The sequence below is a fragment of the Neltuma alba genome, unplaced genomic scaffold (genome assembly GCF_004799145.2).
Source record: "Neltuma alba isolate B1F8T4 unplaced genomic scaffold, ASM479914v2 tig00011638_pilon, whole genome shotgun sequence".
NCBI classification, from domain to species: Eukaryota; Viridiplantae; Streptophyta; class Magnoliopsida; order Fabales; family Fabaceae; genus Neltuma; species Neltuma alba.
The window spans coordinates 18,571-27,161 of record NW_021636286.1 but is presented as its reverse complement, the minus strand read 5'-3'; the positions used below and the strand labels follow the sequence as shown (position 1 = coordinate 27,161).

The 8,591-nt window shown below is 31.3% G+C and overlaps 1 pseudogene; it reads left to right on the top strand.

Moving 5' to 3' along the window:
* Positions 1-333: 333 nt before the first annotated feature.
* Positions 334-1,984, top strand: LOC114715977 (tyrosine decarboxylase 1-like; annotated as a pseudogene).
* The last annotated feature ends 6,607 nt before the right edge of the window (positions 1,985-8,591 follow it).

The window sequence follows — 8,591 nt, the reverse complement described above, 5'->3', positions numbered from 1 at the left end:
AATATTTAAATACATAATCTAATTTGAACTATTTATACATTTTTTTGTATGAATTTTTTTTCATTATAAAAACAAATGAAGGGGCAATTAAAAATAATAGTATATGCAGCGCATATCAAATGTGGACGTTTTATTTTGGCCATAGATGAGCTGGAGGGTGAGGACTGGGGAAGAGGTTGGTAAGAGGAGGGGAAGGCATAGGAGAGGACGAGGTCCGCCCCGGAAGGAAAGGTATATGAGAGGTTCCGCTCCACGTGCCCCCACTAGACGTACGAATGCATATATATATGCTATTGAGGGGGAACATCTTCTAACATACTATAATTACGGCCCACAAATTCAAGTTCCACAGCGATATCAACATGAATCCCCTCGACCTAGAAGAATTCAAGAGGCAAGGTTACATGATGATTGACTCACTCGTTGATTATTATCGTAATGTGGCTAACTTCCCAGTCCTGAGCCAAGTCCGACCTGGTTACCTCCGAAAAATGCTGCCGTCTTCTGCTCCTAGTAAACCTGAACCCTTTGAAACCATACTCCGGGATGTTCAGGACCACATCGTCCCAGGAATCACACATTGGCAGAGTCCTAATTACTTTGCGTACTTCCCCAGCAGTAGCAGTACCGCAGGTTTCATGGGCGAGATGTTAAGCACAGGGTTCGGTGTTGTCGGGTTCAATTGGATTTCATCACCTGCTGCGACTGAACTCGAAAGCATCGTCATGGATTGGCTTGGACAAGCTCTGAAACTCCCAGAGAGTTTTCTTTTTTCAAGTAACGTTGGAGGCGGCGTTTTGTTAGCGACAACCTGTGAGGCCATTTTGTGTACCCTTGTGGCTGCAAGAGATGAAAAGCTTCGCCATGTGGGGAAGGAGAACCTAAAGAAGCTTGTCGTTTATGGGTCTGATCAAACTCATAGTGCTTTTCAAAAAGCTGCTCATGTCGCAGGAATCCACCCAGAAAATCTCAGGGTCATCAAAACCAACAAGTCAGGTTCATTTGCTTTGTCACCACATTCACTCCGTTCTGCAATAGTCAGGGACGTGGAAAATGGGTTGGTTCCTTGTTTTATTTGTGCCACTGTTGGGACTACGACAACTACTGCTGTTGATCCTATTGGCCCATTAGGTGACGTGGCAAAGGAGTATGGCATTTGGGTCCATGTGGACGCTGCTTATGCAGGTGGGGCCCTTATTTGCCAGAGTTCAGGTATTTCATTGATGGAATTGAAGGGGTTAACTCGTTTAGCTTCAATGCACATAAATGGTTTTTCACTAATTTGACTTGTTGTTGCCTTTGGGTGAAAGATTCTTCTTCTTTGACAAATTCCCTCTCAACAAACCCTCATTACCTGAGAAACAAAGCTTCAGAATCAAACCAAGTGATCGACTACAAAGACTGGCAGATAGCATTAAGCAGGAAATTTCAGTCCCTGAAACTATGGTTTGTGCTTCGCAGCTATGGCCTGGACAACCTCAGAAACTTCCTCCGACAGCATGTGAAAATGGCCAAAACTTTTGAAAACCTTGTGAAGCAGGATAAGAGGTTTGAGATATTTGTGCCGAGGTATTTTTCTCTGGTTTGCTTTAGGGTTTCACCGTCAGTGATCATCACCAAGAAACCTTTTCGTAATGGTACTAGTGATCATGAGCTCAATGGAAAAATCATAAACGATGATGATGAACATCTTGTGAATGAAATCAACAGCAAATTGCTGGATTTAATCAACGGTTCAGGCAAAGTGTTTATGACTCATGGTAAGGTTGAAGGGGCTTTTGTGATTAGGTGTGCGATTGGCGCCACATTAACTGAGGAACAACATGTGATTATGGCGTGGGAGACAGTTCAGGAACAAGCTACCTCAATCCTCTCAAAGCTTTTTAATTAAAGCATAAAATCATATTCCCTGGAGAGCAAGCATTTTGAACGATGTCAACAATAATATTGATTTATGTAACTCTGTTATTCCATCTATATCCATGTTGTGTTTTGGGGTTTTGATTATGCTTAATAAATTTTGAAGTTAGTTACGGCAACCTTCACATCTAACCATTAATTACTGCAACCTTCACATCTAACCAAAGAACTTCAGTTCCTCCCCAATAAAATCGTGAAGAAGACATGCGTCGAGAACTAAAGACATGAAACATTGATAGAAGTCATATTAATAAAAATTAGTTGGCAAATCACATTAGAAACATGTCCATTGATCGTCATATTAAACATCTTTATTAGGGTAAAAAGGACCCGAATTAGAGCCAAATATTTTTTGTACATGGGAAATTATCAACTAGTCTTTCTCAGTAACAATTTTTAATGAGATGAACTTTTTCTCAATTTTCTCATGCTACCCCATACTTTAAATGGAAACTATTTGAGATCACAAAGACACAAAACCAGTTTTAGTGCTTATCACTTTGATAAGCACTCTAAACTTATCAGATCTGGAACATCTATATTTCATTTGGATGGTCCATATTTGATTTCTTTTTTATTTTTATTTATTTAAAATAATTATTTTAATATGTCGTGAATTTAAAATAGAGATAATCTCTTAATTATTATTCTTTCAAAAATAGTATTTTCTATTTAAAAATAATTAGTTAAAATTTTTATATCTGATAAATTTTAAATTTGAATCATTCAAATCAGATATAGACAATCCAAATATGATGAGTTTATATTGCTCATCAAGATGATGAGTACTGAAATTGGTTTCACAAACACACGGCCATACTACTAATAACCACATAGTTGCGAACTGGAACAAGTTTCTGTGCTCATCGTAATTACGAGTACTATAATGCTTATCAAATCTTAACTATTCAAATTTAATATGAATGGTCCCAATCTGATGAATTTTTGTTTTTAAAAAAATATTTTTCTTTAATAAGTACATAATTTAAGTTTTTTTAAAAAATAATTTTTATTTAAAAATTTTAAATTTAAACTATTAAAATTGTATTCGAAAGGTTTGAATTTTACTGCAAATGACTATCAAGATGAGCACAGGAATGTTCCTTCGAAACACGGGTGGTTATGGGTTCATCGGAATGGCCATATATATAAATGATGTGCCAATACGTGGCTAATTGTGGCTGGTCCAATTCTATTCGTACATATCGAGACCCCAGACTGAGAGTGGCCTCTTCCTACCAACTTTCTACTGCCCATCCTATTAACAGACGTATGGATCAAAATAAATAATTATAATTTTATCTAAATATATCCTTCTTTTATTTTATTTAAGGAGAACAGTAATAAAATCTTAAAGAGGTAATATAATCAAGAAATAGGCATTGAGTTGTCCCAAACTAAAGTGTAAGGAGAGTGTTTGGGAATCCTTAAAAGCACTTGAAAAATACTTTTATAAAAATTGAGACAAAATTTTTTTCATATTTATTTTGGGTTTCGTAAAATCACCTCTAAGAAGCTAATCCAAACATCCCTAAGTCAGAGTATCAATCAAATTAAAGCTACAAAGATAAAAAAAAAAAACTCACGCCTTTTTGATTTTGTTTTTAGTTTGAACAAGTTTTGTGGAAAAAAAATCTGTTTGGATAATTATTCTAAAAAATTATGTTTGAGAAGATTAACATTGAAGAATAAAGTTTGACGAGTTTGACTTCGAGAGTCAAAAGCAAAATAAGATTGTTTTATGCTTTTAGCTGCCTGATTTTATGGGGGAAAAAACAATTTTATGAATTTATATATGTTTGAATTATAACATTTTAATTAAAATATTACATAAATTTGAATGGTTGAAATTATATAAAACATTTGAAATCACAGCAGCAACCAACAGGATAAATTGAAAGCAGAATAAAGCGAGATCAAGAAGGGGGAAAAAAAATCACGTTTTCATATGACGTCTCTTTCTGGTACATAATCAGTTTTGGTCTGCTTACTGATTTTCTATAATTAATACTCCTCTTGTCTTAATATAATACCTATTTAACTAATTTGATTAGATTAAAAAAGTTAAGTAAGTTAGTTAATTATAAGAAATATGACATTTTTTTTAAAACACCATAATCATCTTCTTTAATATCCTTCCCATCTCTTACTTGATTATGATTGAGAGAATATCTATAAGGGTAATTTAGAAAAAACTGATAAATATGATAAAGAAGTCTTATAATAATGATCAAAATTAACTTAATAATTAGATCCTATATCAAGGATCAGATGAGTAACTCTTTATATGAACTAATAATTTCTTCTAGAAAACACCTTATATTTTAAAATTTCAAAGCAAAGGGATAACACCTTCTCTTTTTTCCATCACAATGTGGGAGTACAAACAACCACACGCCTTTATCCAATGACCTCCATTTTTATGACAGGTTAACTACTGAGCCGTCCATTAACTGTTAGAAAATCCTACAAATTTGAGAGTGCTTAGATTAACTTCTTATAGGTAATTTTATGATATACAAAATAAATATCTTAACTTGTACAAAAATGCTTATGAAAAGCTAATCCAAATAAGCAATCTCGCCTAAAAACTCTTATGGAAAGAATATATAATAACAATGAACAATGAATATCTATGGAACCCATGAAGCAATTGAACTGTTAGCAGTCACATGTAGTTTGAAACTTGAGTCTCGGTTTTGCAGTTCACAATGACACTAAAGGCATGAACAGGCTTCAAGCAAGTTCATAAACAATGACATCTATGTTAAAGCCAATAATAATCACTCGATCTGATCATTCCAAGAAACATGTTATCCATACATGTAAATCAAAACCCTGTGTCCTTGAAGGTGAGGATTGGGGAAGAGGTTGATAAGAGGAGGGGTCCCCACTTCAAACCACATACATAGACGTATGAATGCGTGTGTGTGTGTGTGTGTGATGGGGGCAAAACATCTTCTAACATGCTTTAATTGCAGCCCACAAGTTCAGATTGGAGCCTAAGAGCTTGGTTGGTTGGAGAGGAGTGTGGGTGAGGGTAAGGAAAATGAGCCCTCCCCTCATTTGATGAGAAATTTTGAAGGGAAGGGGAGCTAATTTTAACTCCCCCTCAAATTGAGAATTTTTTTGACTATTTTATCTTATATTTTTATGGTATTCCATTAATGCTCTTAAGACATATTATTATAAAATTTATTTCAAATAAAATTATATATTATAAGTAAACATTAAAAATAAATATCATTATAATAAAAAATATATTATAAAAATTAATTTAAAATAAAAATATTATTACAATGAAGAATTACATTATTAAACAATTAATTAATTTTTAAAAATATATTTTTTAAATAAAATATATTTTAAAGCTGGGAAGAAATAGCAGAAAGAGAACACAAATTTCAATTTTTAAGAGCATATAAATTTGTTAATTTGATTATTTAAAAGATATTATTATATCAATTGGACTAAAAAATTATTGTACCAATTTTTAAATATAAATATTAATATGATAGACTAAATTGTTATTAAATAATATAATTTGAAGGAGAATGTAGATTAATTTATATAATATATAAATAAAAATATAGACTAACATGTAAGGCTAAAATGATAAAATAATTAGGGAAAATGGTAATTAAAGACCCTGAAATATACAGAATTATAATTTGGGCTCTTCAATTCCCAAAATTACTATCTGAGACCATGTCTTAAATATAAATTATGAAATGTTAGAGAAAATAAAAATACCCCCTCTTGTGGGGGGAAAAAAAGCCCTCAATTTTCCCTTCTGTTTCCCTTTCTCTCTGTTGCGGAACTAGCACACTCGGCTTTTTTCTTTCTCCCTTTGATAGCTTGTTCAGTCCGTCGTCTTCCCTGTCTCTACCTCGTGGACCTTAGTATATTATCCTGTTATCTTCTTGTTTGCTCATATGCATACCATCCACTTTCTTTTCATTGTCATTGTTATCTTCAAGTCGCCCAAGAATCTCCACATTCACAGAGCAAAAGTTCTTTTATTTTGACGCACACACATAAAAGCCCTTATAACAGCACTCAAGGATATCAGAAAATCTAGCTGGGGTCGCCCCTCAAAGAGAGGTGCTTGATCTTCAAAACAAATGTGTCATTAACATGCTCGTGTGAATGATAGTTTATCCTTATTTTTACATTATACCTTGTGGGTTGAAAACTGAGCAGTGGGAGATGATCGATTCACAAGAGAAAAAGCTGGTGTGGAGACAAATCAAAACAGGAAAAGAGGAACGGTTCTTCCTTTTGATCCACATTCCATTACCTTTGATGAAGTAACATATTCCGTTGACATGCCATAGGTAATGCAAAATTCATACGAGCAAATGGGAAATGGCTTGTTTTCAATTTAAAAACTAATATTTGATTGAACCCTTGCACTAAACTTGTAGGAAGTGAAGAGCTGAGGCGTTGTTGAGGATAGGGTGGTGCTTTTGAAGGGTGCGGCTGGAGCATTCAGGCCAAGTGTTCTCACTATATTGAAAAGCTATTCATATTAACTTAAGTTTAAGTAAAAATTCATATTATTTTCACAATTTAGTTGTCAATAACAAATATAGTATGAAAAATAACAAGTGTTGAAAAGCCATTAACATTAACTTAAGTTTTAGTAGAAACTAACATTTTTTTCCATAATTTAGTTGCCAATAACAAGTTTAGTATGAAAACTAACAAATGTTAAAAAACTATTCACATTAATTTATATTTTAGTAGAAATTGACATTATTTTCATAATTTATTTGCCAATGAAAAGTCTAGTATGAAAAATAACAAGTGTTAAAAAACTATTCACAATGGTTTTAAGTTTTAGCAGAAATTGACATTATTTTCACAATTTAGTTATCAATGACAAGTCTAATATGAAAAATAACAAATGTTAGAAAGCTATTTATAATAATTTAAATTTTAGCAGAAATTGAAATTATTTTTACAATTTAGTTGTTAATGACAAGTGTAGTGTGGGAAATAACAAGCATTGAAAAGCTTTCACATTAACTTTAACTCAAATTTTAGCAAAAATTGACATTATCTCCACAATTTAGTTACAATGACAAGTCTACTATGAGAAATAACAAGTCTAATATGAAAAATTGATATTATTTTCATAATTTAGTTACCCAAGACAACTCATTATAAATATTTTTTTGTTATTTATAGAAATGATTTCAATTTATAATAACTTGGAGATGAACACCTCATTATAAATTTTTAATTATAAATTAGAGATTAATTCCTCATCATAAAATTTTAATTACCAAAATTTACCAAAATGAATTAAAAATAATTTTTAATTTATTTTGATAAATATATATTTTTTGGTTAATTAAAAATACATTTAGTTACTTTATATTCAAAACTTGTTGTTTTTTTAATTACAAGTTTGTTAAATCCACATACTTAATTTGTTATTTTTAAGTTAAACTTAAGTTTTTGTGAATAGTTTTCAACACTTGTTATATTCTATACTAAACTTGTCATTGGCAACTAAATTGTGAAAATAATATCAATTTTTACTAAAACTTAAGTTACTATCAATAGCTTTTTAACACATTTTATTTTCTATGCTAGACTTGTCAATGGTATATAAATTGTAGAATAATGTCAATTTTTGCTAAAACTTAAATTATTGTGAATAGCTTTTCAACGCTTGTTATTTTTCATACTAGATTTGTTATTTTATTCATTTCAAACTTTTGTGCAAATTGAAACCAACTGAAAAAGAAACCTCTAAAACTATAATTACAAGAAAATAAATTAAATATCACAGTCTTCTCTTTTGTACGGTTTTTGAGGCAAACTACACTTATGTAAATTATACTTCAGTTTGTTTTGCTGAATTATGAAGATATTGCAGCTTGCTTTCATCCAAATGTACAGTATTGCCCCGATTTTATGAGGCATCTACTCTTGTAAAGTTGCTATTGGTCTTCAGCTCGTTTATACATTTTCATAGTTTCAATACTTTCAACCACACTATCAATTTGATTCCCCTGATCAAGGAATGGAAATAAAATCTTCAAAATTGATAGAGAATCTCAAAACAATTACAGAACTAGTAAGGAAACGCTACAATAAACTGTAACATTAAAATATCACCGAAAAAAAAACTGTAACATTAGTTATAAGGTGATCCCAAATCCTGCAGCAAAAAGTCAAAAACGAACCTTTAGCAAAAAGCTAATGTGCAATGTATATATACTCCACTAATTTACCGTTAATTATCATCAACATGTTATTTCTAATTATAATTTTTTTTATCCTAAACACGTCAAATCCTTATATTCAATTTTTTATTCCCAACTACTTGACAAACTTATTATTTCCAATTTTATAATTGTTATTTTCTATTATAAACTTGTCAAATCCTTAAACTCAACTTGTTATTTTCAACTATTTCACAAATTTGTTATTTTTAATTATATACTTGTTATTTCCTATTACAAACTTATCAAATCTTTGTACACAACTTGTTATTCCCAACTACTTCACAAATTTATTATTTCCAAATATATACTTGTTATTTCCTATTATAAATTTGTCAAATCTTCAAACTGAACTTGTTATTTTTAAGTATTTTACAAATTTGTTATTTCCTATTATAAACTTGTCAAATCCTCAAACTCAACTTGTTACTT